Source organism: Chlorocebus sabaeus, chromosome 26, assembly GCF_047675955.1.
Source record: "Chlorocebus sabaeus isolate Y175 chromosome 26, mChlSab1.0.hap1, whole genome shotgun sequence".
Classification (NCBI taxonomy): Eukaryota; Metazoa; Chordata; class Mammalia; order Primates; family Cercopithecidae; genus Chlorocebus; species Chlorocebus sabaeus.
In genome coordinates this window covers 10,664,117-10,676,640 of record NC_132929.1, presented here as the reverse complement: position 1 = coordinate 10,676,640, position 12,524 = coordinate 10,664,117, and positions in this window count along the sequence as shown.

Sequence of the window (12,524 nt, the reverse complement as noted above, 5' to 3'; positions counted from 1 at the left end):
GCCAAGTGTGATGGCACGCACCTGTGGCCCCAGCCACTTGGGAGGCTGAGATGGGAGGATTGCTTAAGCCTGGGAGGTGGAGGCTGCAGTGGGCCAAGATTGTGCCACTGCACACCAGCCTGTGTGACACTGGGTGACACCTTGTCTCCCCCCACCAAAAAAAAATTGCTGCTAGAGATACCATGTTCCAAGCTCCCGGGAGTGACTTGGATTCATCCATTAACCTCATTTCTAAAACTCCTTTTTACAGGCCTGTCTCAGGAGTGGAAGTTCATTGAATCATTGAAGGTTTGAAGAGAACGGAAAAGATGTGAAATAATACAAAAATTTCATCATGGGCTGACTAGAGAAACATAGAAAGTGGGCAGCTGTTGTTCTATGGGGTAAAATGTCCTCGTCAGTCCTCATCTGCTCAGCTATCAGCCTGGAGAAGGTGGATGATGGGTTCGGCTAGGGTTGGAGCTTTTTGTCAGTCACATGGATATTGTGTTCATTATTAGGTTTGTACTCAAACCACCCTTTTCTGGTGTCTTAGATCTACCCTTGTGCTTCTGATATTATCATTACTTCTGGTTAAAAAGCAAGTTTTTGATTAAGAAGTGAGTCATTGGAAAGCATCTCTGTCTCAATTACTGTGAAGTGCATTTCATAAGCTATATTCCTGAAGTTCTCCCCTTCAGCCAGGCCACTTGTCTTAGTTTTCACTGAAGAAATCTTGAACTTTTCCATCTCTGTGGCTTTGCTTTTTCTCTGCCTCTTCTTTGGGATGCCATTCCCTTTTCTATCATATTGGTCAACTCTACCCAGACCTCAAGGCCAAATACTACCTATTCCAGGAAGCCTTCCCTGATTACTCCAGCCTTGTAGTAACTCCTTTCTCCATTCAAAACTTTGCCTGGACAAAATTTTGGGGGGATTGTGCCCTATACTTTTTTCAAATGAATATGAGGGAGTGGACCATCCATTGCAGAATTCCAGCTATGAAGAATTACAACACCCAACAATTGCTTGCAGGAGGGCACTTGTTCAAAATAATACACACTTCCTCTTCACAAATCTTCTCTCCACTCTCAGGTTCCCTGGCAGTCTTCTAAGCATGCCTCCTCTGTACCAGTTAGCATTCTGCTCTTTGTTGTCCCAAAACTAGACATTGTGACAGTTGCAACGGCACCTGTGGCCCTCCTTTCATCGTGGCAGCTAGCTCAAGCCAGCAGCTTACTTTGTTTCCAATCAGAATCTTTGCCTTTAGATAATCAAATTGCACAAAAGCTAATTGAAATGACCAATGGTAATCTGTATACACAATACAGTAGGAATAGGCTTACCCTTACTGGGGTAAGGGAAAAAGTAAACGTCCTGATAATTTGTTATAAGTCTCTAATTAGCTGAACAGAAAGAGATGTAGTTTCAAGAATTGGAGAGAAGGCAGTAGGACAAATATTCCCAGAGACACTTCCTGCCATTCTATGCTATCCACCGCGGCACAGCTGGGTGGAAGGATGGCCAGGTAATGTGGACATTTTTCTGATGTGTGGGGTGCTTTTTCCTTGAAGGGAGGATTTTTTTGTCACCAGGTGCATCAGGCAGTGCTCAGACTATATTTGATCACACAGGGACATGAACAGACTGCTGGAAGAACTTCTAATTATAAATATAGGGTTTACTTTCCTGGCCTTGTGTCATCAGATTTTCTTTTCATGTATATGAAAGAGGAGACATCAGCTTTGAAGACTTGCTGACACTTTAATGAAAAGAACTGTGGTCGTGAGTTGGTTGCTTTTTATTTCTGTTTCCATGAATTCCCTAAATCAAACATCTCAAACTCACACTGGAGGTGAGATTCACATCCTACTTTCTACCAGAGAAAATCCATAAATTAGCACAGGATAGGAATCTGGCCCTGACTATGCAGGCAGCGCAGAGTGACAAGTTCAGCATCGGTCTCATACTCTCACCATTGTTCCCTGCTTTGTTTGGCCAAAGTTAAGTTGTTTTCCATTGTATTGGAACAATGTGTTACTAGTCAGTCCCCTGAAGCCCAGGGTAGAAGCTGCATTATCTTCTCTCTTCTTCCGCCAACTTACACATATCCTAATTTTTTTTTTTTTAATGTAACTCAGCAGAATGTGGAGACGATTTGTCACGCGATAAGAATTTTTTCTCAGTTTATTGCTCAGAAGATGTATTATACAATCCTTTGGTGATTTTTTAAGACTGTGAAAGCAGTAAGTTGAAAATAAGCAGTAGCAAAGATGACTAAACTTTTTGTTTGTTCTCCCTGCTCATCCAAACACTCTCAGTAATCAAAATATAGAATAAACCTTCCTTTGGAACAGGCAAAAAAAAAAAAAAATCCTTCAAAACCATTTTATTTTTCTTAGCATCAATCCATTAAAATCATAACTCATCTGTAGGCTGTAGATAAACGTTATGGTTCTTGGCCTTTGGAAGTCTTAATTTCAAAAGGAGAGAGAAGACAAACATGAAGAGGTTATTAAAGACACCTGGGCTGAAGCTCATGTGTTTATGAGCTCCAATATACACAGAATGGGCAACCTGCATAGGCTTAGAAGATGGGAGCTGGGGAAAGCAGTGACTGGCTAGGGGGTGTTGGCCCAGGAAGCAGTTTATTCTTGTGCTGGGAGTCAGGTGGTGGTGTGCTGGAAAGTTTTTTTTTTTTTTTTTTTTTTTGAAAGTGAATGCCTAAAGAGATTAGAAGAAAAGGAGAAACATGATTTGGCAAGAAAGATTAGAGATTATATTCTTGGAAGAGTCCTAAACTGTATGACTGGGGAGGGAGAAAGAAAGACAGAGAGAAAAGAAACTATAACAATTTAGTCATTCTACTAGGTCTCGTAATTTTATTTGCATTTCTCTCTTACTATTGAGACTGAATGTCTTTTCATACATTTATTGACTGCATAGATAGCCTCTTTTTTGTAGTGCCTATTTGCATCTTTGGTCCATTTTTATATTGGCTTGTCTACCTTTTTCTCACTGATTTATAGGAATTCCTATTTAACCTGGATCTAAGCCCCTTATTGGATAAATGTATTGTAAATATTTTCTTCCATAAGTTTGCTTATCTTTTCAACCTCTTAATAGAATCTTCGTTGAGGCAAAGATGTTGTTGTCCAATTTATCATTATCCTGTGGTTAGTGTTTTTTGTGTAAGAAATCTTTGCTTATCTCAAAGTACTCAATGTATTATTCAATGATATATTCTAGGAACTTGATTTTTAAACTTGCCCATTTAGATCTATGATTCACTTAGAATTGATTTTTGTAGATGGTGTGAGATGGAGTCTTTATTCATTTTTCTTACATGGTTTTCCAATTGATTCAGCACAATTTATTGAAAAGGCCATGATTTCTTCAATATTATTTGGGGTGACATTTGACTAAATCAAGTATACATATACGTGCAGGTCATTTTCCGGACTCTCCATTTGTCTTACCTTGCACCAATACAACACTGTCTTAATTATTATAGCTTTCTAATAAATCTTGATATTCAGTAGTTTAAGTCTTTCAGCTTTGTTGCTCTTGAAGGTTACTGTAGTTATTCACGGCCTTTTGTATTTCTATATAGTTTTAAAATCAGCATTTTGATTTCTAAACACACACAGCTGGCAATTTGATGGCATTGCATTGCATTTAAAAATTGATTTAGGTTGAACTGACATCTTTATAATGCTGAATCTTTTGACTCAATTGGGTCAAAAGAGATATGTTCAGGAAATGGGGAGAAATGACATATCTTTCCACTTATGAGCTCAGCTGGTCACGTTATATTATCCTCTATATATTGATGTATTCCACTCACTAACATTTTGTTTAGGATTATTGCATCTATGTTCAAGAGAGATTAGCTTACATTTTTCTGTCTTTTAATAGTCTTGTTAGGTTTTGATATAAATGTTATACTGTCCTCACGAAAAGAGTTGGGAAATTTCCCCCCTTTTTTTCTCTTCTCCAGAAGAGTTTGTGTAATGTTGATGTCATTTACTTCTTAAATGTTTGGTTAGATTTACAAAGGAAGCTAATGGATTTAGAGACTTCTTTTTGTGGGAAATATTTGTATTATATATTCAGTTTATATAATAGATATGAAATTATTCAGCTTCTATTATTGTCGTGTTGGTTTTGGTAAATTATGTTTCTGTAGAATTTTTCCCTTTCATCTGCGTCTTTACAGATAGTGATATTAAATTGTTTATAATACCTTATTTGTTAAATATCTGAGGGAGATGATGTCCCTTTTTCATATCTGACTTTGGTAATATATGCTTTCTCTTTTTAAATCAGTTTTACTATAAGTTAATAAACTTTATTAGCTTTTTTTTTTCCAACAACCTCTACTCCAACAGAGAACATTATTAGCTTTTGTTGAAATAACAACCTTTTGACTTTGTTGCTTTTATTTTATTTTTTCTATTTTACTAATTTCTGCCCTCATTTTTATTGTTTCTTTTCTTTGGCTTTCTTAGCTCTTAATTTTTTTTTTTTTTTTGCTTAATTTACTGAGAAAGATGTTTTAGGTTATTCATTTGCGATCTTTACTTTTTTTCTAATATATGTGTTTAAGGCTTAGCAACATCCCATAAGTTTTGAGATGTTATATTTTCTCCATTTGGTTTGAAACATTTGCTTATTTCCACTGTAATGTCACCCATATGCCATGGATTATATTACAAACATCTGGGAGTGTTCTAACTGTCTCTTTGTTATTATTAGAAAAAAATACTCCACATAATTTCAGTTTTTTGACATCTGTTGATACTTGCTTTATAGTTCACTATATCATTATGCTTTGCTAGTATTTGCTGGACATTTGAAATGGGTACGTATTTTGTTGGATACAGAGTATTCTGTGTGTCAATTAGGTGGAATCTTGTGAATATTTGACCCTATCTTGTGATTCAACTCTTCTGTATTCTCATAGTTTTTTTTTTTTTTTAATCTTCTGGTTTTGTTTGTAGATTTTTAGATTGCTTCTTTAATTTCTGTCAGATTTTCTTTACACTTTTGAGGTATTTTGAGATGCATACAAATTTATTACTTTTATATCTTCGTGTTAGATTGTCACTTTTATCATTACAAAATGTTCTTCTTAGTTTCCAGTAATGCTTTCTGTCTTAAAGTTTACTTTGTCTGATATTATTATAATCACACCAGCTTTCTTTGGTTCACATTTGCATAATATGCCTCTTTCTCTCATTGTTTCAACTGTTTTGTACCTTTATATTTTAGGTATGCATTATATAATTGAGCTTTTAACTCAAGTCTAACAATCTCTGTCTTTTACATTAGAATATTAATTCATTCATATTTATGTAGTTATTATTATATTAGGTTTATATCTACTATCTTATTGTGTATATCTATCCAACCTGTTTTATTTTTTCATTTCTTTGGGATTAAGTAGTTTTGCTACTTCACTTTTCCTCATGTTAGTTGTTAGATACACATTATTTTGCTAAGCTTTTGATGTTATCTTAGATAACACAATTTGTATTCTTGCTTTATGATAGTCTAATATCAATTGATCTTTATACTACTTCCCAGAGAATGCCAGCACCTTTGAACACTTTAGCTCTTCTACTCACTGTGCCTGACTTTTGTGCTAGAAGATGTTACTATAGCCGTTGGCTTCCACCTTGTTGAGAAGCCATTCTCATTGTTATTACCACTTATTTGATAAAAGTATATGTTTTTCTTTGGCTGCTTACAAGATTTTCTTTTTTTCTCTCATTTTTAGCACTTTCATATGATTTGCCTAGTCCAATTTTCTTTGCATTTACTCAGTTTAAGGTTTGTAGAAATTTGGACTTGTGAATTAATGTCTTTCTTCACTTTAGTAGAATATATATATATATTTTTGAGATGGAGTCTTGCTGTGTTGCCCAGGCTGGAATGTAGTGGCATGATCTCAGCTCACTGCCATCTCTCCCTCCTGGGTTCAAGTGATCCTCCTGCCTCAGCCTCCTGGGTAGCTGGGACTATAGGCGTATGCCACCACACCTGGCTAAGTTTTGTATTTTTAGTAGAGAGGGGGTTTCACCATGTTGGCCAGGCTGGTCTCAAACTCCTGACCTCAGTAATCCAACCGTCTCAGCCTCCCAAAGTGCTAGGATTACAGGCATAAGCCACCGCGCCCAGCCACTTTAGTAGAATTCCTGACCATTATCTATTCAAATATTGATTTTGTCATATTCTCTTCTCCCTTTCCTTTTTGAGCTCCAAATGCATGTGTACTAACCTTTTCACCGTATTCCATTTGCCTTTTAGCTCTTCACTGTATTTCTTTCTTTTTCTCTTTAAGCTTTAGTCTGGATGTAGTCTAGTACCTTAAAGCTCACTAATCCTCTTTTCAACTCTGTCAACATGCTTTTAAATTCATCAACTAAGTTATTGATTTGCATAATATTTTTAGTTCTAGAATTTCATGTGAGTCTCCTTAATGGATTCTAATTCTTTGATGAAATTACTTATTTGTCATTTATTATCTTGAACATAGTAATCATTAAAAAATCCCTATAACTTCCGTATCTGGATCTCCTGCTGGTCTCTTTCCATTGTCTATTTTTTTTCCTTGTGATTTTTTTCAATGATTTGATCTGGCCAAGTCCTTTTTTGTTACTTGCCAGATACCATGTATGAAAAACTATAGCAATGATTTGAGGCTCTGTACAAGGTTATGCTCCTCCAGGGAATATTTACTTTTGATTTTGACAGACAGGGTACTGCCAGTCACTTCCAACTAGCCTGGGATTGAGCTGACTCAGTCTGTTTGCCGTCAGGTCTGTCTTTACTTCTAAGATGTAGCCCTTTGTGGATGACAGCTGAAGGCCTGGTCTTTTACCAGGGACACTCTTCCTCGGCAGGTCCTATACTCCAGTTCTTTCTCTCCCACCCCAGCCCCATGAGACTGCTTACACTGCTGCTCAGTTCCTGAGCTTTAGGCTGCCACTTTTTTTTCAGGTTCTGCTCTACTTGGGTCTCTCTCTCTCTCCTCTCTCCCCTACAAATTTGCAAATGCCACAAGGGAAAAAGCAGCAACAAATATTGGGCTTAACTCTTTGCTTCCCCTCTCTCAGCCCTGTTGACCCCTAAAGTTCTCCCTCCTTTGATAATGTGTCTGTTTTCAAAGAACTTGTTTAAAAAAATTTTACTCAACTTTTCCAGTTGTACTGGGCGGTAACATGCCACTCCGTCATAGCCAGAGTGGAGACTTTTGTCATTCACATTTAAGTGCTCACTGACAACACTGAATCAGAGGAATTCCTCAGATAGGAATGGTTTCCTGTAGAACTTCACAGCGTCCTATCTCTGTTGAGTCTGAAAATAAATAAATAAATAGATAACTGACTTTACCCTGTCAGTAAATTCTACGTTAAAAAAGTCTTAATTACTCAGCTGTTTAAATTGAGGAAGTACAACAGGAAGGTCAGAGATACAGCTATAATTTAATTTTTTCTCTAAAATGAAGTTATTTGTTTATTTTATTTGTCAAGTTGGGTTCTTGAGCCACCACATAGCACAACAATTTTGATTTTAAGCCAGATTATTATTTTATTTGCCTACTTATGAAAGCTTAAAGGGTAGGTTTTATTTTCTCAAACTATGGACAATTCTACTTGAGCTACTCAAAATAGTGTATTCCAAATTCATAAAAAATAACATTGAGAAAAACACTAGATCAGTCTGAGAAATAGGAAAAGAATGATTACTAAATATGTTTAATTTATAGGCATGTGACTCAGACTACAGCTGGGAAACCAGCTCTCCTCGGGAGCTTATTTAAAATCTCAGATTCTGTAGCCCTGTCCCCAAGAGATTGTGGTTCCAAAGATATGAGGTAGGGAGTTTCCAAATGATTTCTTTGTAGGTAATCTCAAGACACACTTGGAGAAACACCGGTTTAGAGAACTGAGGTTAGATTTAATTATAGCAATTCCCCATAACTACTGTGTTCTATTTGTGTTTCATGAAAACAAGGAACTGAAGTTTTAAGAATTTCATTACATTTAATTCTTAATATAATCACTATCCATAGTAGCTCATATCTGTTGCACTAGTATAATAGTGAAGTACATGGGCTTTAGATTCATATTGCCTGGGTTCAGATTCTAAGCCAATCCTAATTACCCATGTGACTTGAGCGAATAACTTAACCCAACTTCCCAGCTTCCTCATCTGTGAAACAGGAGAAATAATACTTCACAGGGTCAGTTGGGGATTAAATTGTTATAATGTATGTAGTGTGTTTATCAGTGATAAAAGTACTTTTAAAATATTAAGTATTTGCTGGTCATGGTGGCTCATGCCTGTAATCCCAGCACTTTGCAGGGCTCAGGTGGGCAGATCACTTGAGGCCAGGAGTTGGAGACCAGCCTGGCTAACATAGTGAAACCCCATCTCTACTGAAAGCACAAAAATTAGCCAGGCATGGTGGTGCACGCCTGTAATCCCGCTACTCAGGAGTCTGAGGCACAAGAATTGCTTGAACCTAGAAGGTGAAGGTTGCAGTGAGTGGAGATTGCATCACTGCACTCCAGCCTCAATAAATAAATAAATAAACATAAATAAATAAAAATTGCAATCACCTTGTGAGTAGCTGCCATAATTTTCTTGTTTTTCTCATGGGGAAATTGGATCTAGAAAGTTTGAGTAAATTATTCAAGTTCATGAAGCTGGAATGCAGCAGAGGCAGCATGAGGCTCAGGCTGTTAATAAGCCTATGTGTTGGGTCCTACTCTGTACTGTTTCCATGATCCAAATGTCCCCAGCACCCACCCCATGTGGTGGGTACAAATGTCATCTCAATAAATACTTAACTCAAGTCAGTACCACTCAGAATGTGTTCCACAGACCTTCAGCATCAGCATCATCTGGGAGCTTCACAGAAATACAGATTCTCATGCCTCACTCCAGACCTACAGAATCAGAAACTCCAGGGATGGACTCAGTAATTTACTGCTTACCAAGCCCTCCAAGTGACACTGATGTAAGTTTAAGTTCAAGAGCCATAGACTTAGAACAGCGGTTCTCAACTTTGGCTGAACGTTAGAATTTTCTGGGAAACTAAAAACTTTCCAAAATGCTCAGATGCACCCAGACCAATTGAATCAGAATTGATAGAGCTAAGATCCAGGAATCAGTTCCCAAGTGATTCCAATGTGTGCAAGATTCAGAAGAACTGCCCCATATTCTTTTGCCTGATAGCCCCTCTCTGTGAAATTGAGTGACATTGGTCCCTTCCCCATCTCTCACATAACTTCCGCCTTGTTCCACAGCTCCAGAAGTCCCTAGGGGTATCTCTCAGATGCTGAGGGTAAAGTGTGGACTATGACTCCAGCCTCCACTGCCATGTCCTGTCCACTCTGGCCATCACTGGCACAGCCTTTGCACTTGTTCCTGGCTGCCAACATTCGGGCCCACAGATGCCTTCTCCTGGTGCTGAATCATTCACTGCTCAATTGCAGATCTGAACCAGGGCAGGAAGCTTAACTCCCTATCCTCTAAGTCCTGCTTTCTCTGAACGCTCCCAGAAGAGGTCCTAGGCCAGGAGAGTTTAGTGAGACAGCTATGTTTGTTTACAAGATAGGCCTTTGTTTCAAGATGTTCACAAACACTCTTGAAGTAGCTCATTTGGGATGTTTTAGACGCTATTAATTAGAAGTGTCACTCTCCTTCAGTCTTCAGGTCCTGTGGCCATTATTTCTTTGAATACTTTTTTCAGTCCCACTTTCTCTCTCCCGAGAATCCAGTGGTACAAATGTTAGCTCTTTTGTTATTGTCTCACAGGTCCCTGAGACTCTGTTTATGGTTTTTGTTTTTGTTTTGTTGTTTTTGTTTGTTTTGTTTTCTGTTCATTGTGCCAGATTCCACTTAAAGTAGGTGTAAATTCTTCTCCTTCTGGGGATCTTCCGTTACGCCACAGTTTTCCGATAGTCATCAGCCCCTGATTCATCAAACATGCTTGTGTACACTGGAATCTCCTCAGCCTCAATGGCACCTGTCGCCACATGCCAGACGTATTACTGGACCAGCCAACCTGCTTTCTCTAAATATAGAGAATAGGATACATTTAGCACTGCTATTTAAATTTCATGAACTATGATCACCTAAGCATAAGAACAAATTCATTCAGAAGCAACTTGATCGAAAAACTGAAATTACTAGATTTTTCACACACTTCATATTTAATCATCAAAACTTTTATATTTTGAGATAATTGTAGATTCACATGCAGTTATAATAAAACAATCCAGAGAGTCTATATACCCTTCATCTTGTTTTCTCCAGTGGTAACATCTGGTCCAACTAGAGTACCATCTTACAACTAGGAAATTGACATTGATACAATGCATCAAGTGTATTCAGATAGCACCAGTTTTACGTGGACTCAGTTGTATGTCTGTGTGTGTTTGTGTGCATATTTAATAAGCAATTTCATCACACACATAGATGCATATGGTCACTACAGTTCAGTACAGTTCCAATACAAGGATCCCTCACACCACCCTTTTACAGTCACAACTACTTCCTTTCCATTTCCTGAAGCCCTGGCTATCATTAATCTGTAATTTTGTCATCTTGAGCATACGATACAAATGAAGTCATACAGTATGTTGTTTGTATGGTTTTCTTAGTGCTTGCTCTAGGTATTACAATATACAAAGATATCATCATAGTCCAGTCTACTGGTAACAACATTTTGCCATGTCTGGTAGGGTACAAAGACCTTCTTCCATTTAGATCTCTTTACCCTCCCAGTTTCTTAAAGACGATTGTTGTAAGTATTGGCTCTATGAAGAATAGGACCATATCAGATGCATGTTATAATTTTTGCCTTAACCATCAAATGTGATTTAAGAAACTCATGAGAAAGACAGTCTATTATATTTACCCCTATTTTGTTTTTACCAATTCCAATATTCTTTCTTTTTTGAAGTGTTAAGCCTTCTGCTATTTCCTTTATCCATTTTTTCTACATAATAGGTTTGCTAGCAACGAGTTTTCTTAGTTTTGTTCATCTAAGAATGTCTTTATTTCCCCTTCATTCCTGACAGACATTTTTGCCAGAAACAGAATTTGAGGTTTATGGGTCTGTTCTTTCAGTGCTTGAAAACGTGCCACTGTATTCTGGCCTCCATGGTTCCAGAAGAGAAATCTGTTCTCATTTGCGTTGGTGTTCTCCTATAAGTAATGTACCGTTTCTCTCTGGCTGCTTTCAAGATTTTTCTTTACCTTTCGTTTTCAGACTTTTAATGGTGATAAGTCTTAATGTGGATTTCTTTGGAATTATTCTATTTGAGATTCTTTAAGCTTCTTAAATCTCTATATTTCTGTCTTTCAACAAATGCAGGAATTTTTCAGCCATTATTTCTTTGAATACTTTTTTCAGTCCCACTTTCTCTCTCCTGAGAATCCAATGGTACAAATGTTAGCTCTTTTGTTATTGTCTCACAGATCCCTGAGCCTCTGTTTATAGTTTTTGTTTGTTTGTTTTGGTTTTTTGAGACAGGGTCTTGCTCTGTCACTCAGACTGTAGTGCAGTGGTATGAACTTGGCTCACTGCAACCTCTGCCTCCCAGGCACAAGCAATCCTCCCACCTCAGCCTCCCAAGTAGCTGGGACTACAGGCTTGTGTGACCACGCCTGGCTAATTTCTTGTATTTTTTGTAGAGATGGGTTTCCACATGTTTCCCAGGCTAGCCTTAAACTCCTGAGCTCAAGCAATCCACCCACCTCTACCTCCCAAAATATTGGAACTGCAGGCGTGAGTCACTGCACCTGGCCTCTGAGACCGTTTTTATTTTTTTCAGTCTACGCTTTTCTCTGTTCAGCTGGAGTAAAATCTGTTGACCTGTCCTCCAGTTCACTGATTCTATCCTCTGTCATCTCCACTGTATTATTGAGGCCATCCATTAAGTTTTTTATTTAGCTTATTGTATTTTTCACTTCTATAATTTCCATTTGGTTCTTTTTTATAACTTCTATTTCTTTGCTGAGATTTTCTCAGTATTTTTTGCATTTGTTTCAAGAGAATTTGTGATTGCTTATTAAAGTATTTTTATAATGGTTGCTTTAAAATTCTTGTCAGATAATTCTAGCATCTGATTCATCTTGATGCTGGTATCTGTCAATTGTCTTTTCTCATTCATGTTGCAATTTTCAATTGTATTCTGACAGTTTTTATATTATATTATGGATCATATTTAATCTTCTTTTATTAGCAGGCAGCTCCCGGTTGAGATATTGAAGACTAGGTGGATGTGTATGTTTAGCTTTCTGATACCATCCTGGCAAAAAACGTAGTGCTGACTCAGACTGCCTCACTGCAGTGGAGTGGGTAGGAGGAAGCTCAGCTCCCCGTTTGGCCCCACTGACACCTTCCCAGTGAAAGTGAGGCACTGACTCCTACCATCTCCTGGCCTCCAAATGGGAATGAAAACTCAGCTGTTGTGGGAAGTCAGGGACCCCAAACAGAGGGACTGGCTGGAGCTGCGGCAGAG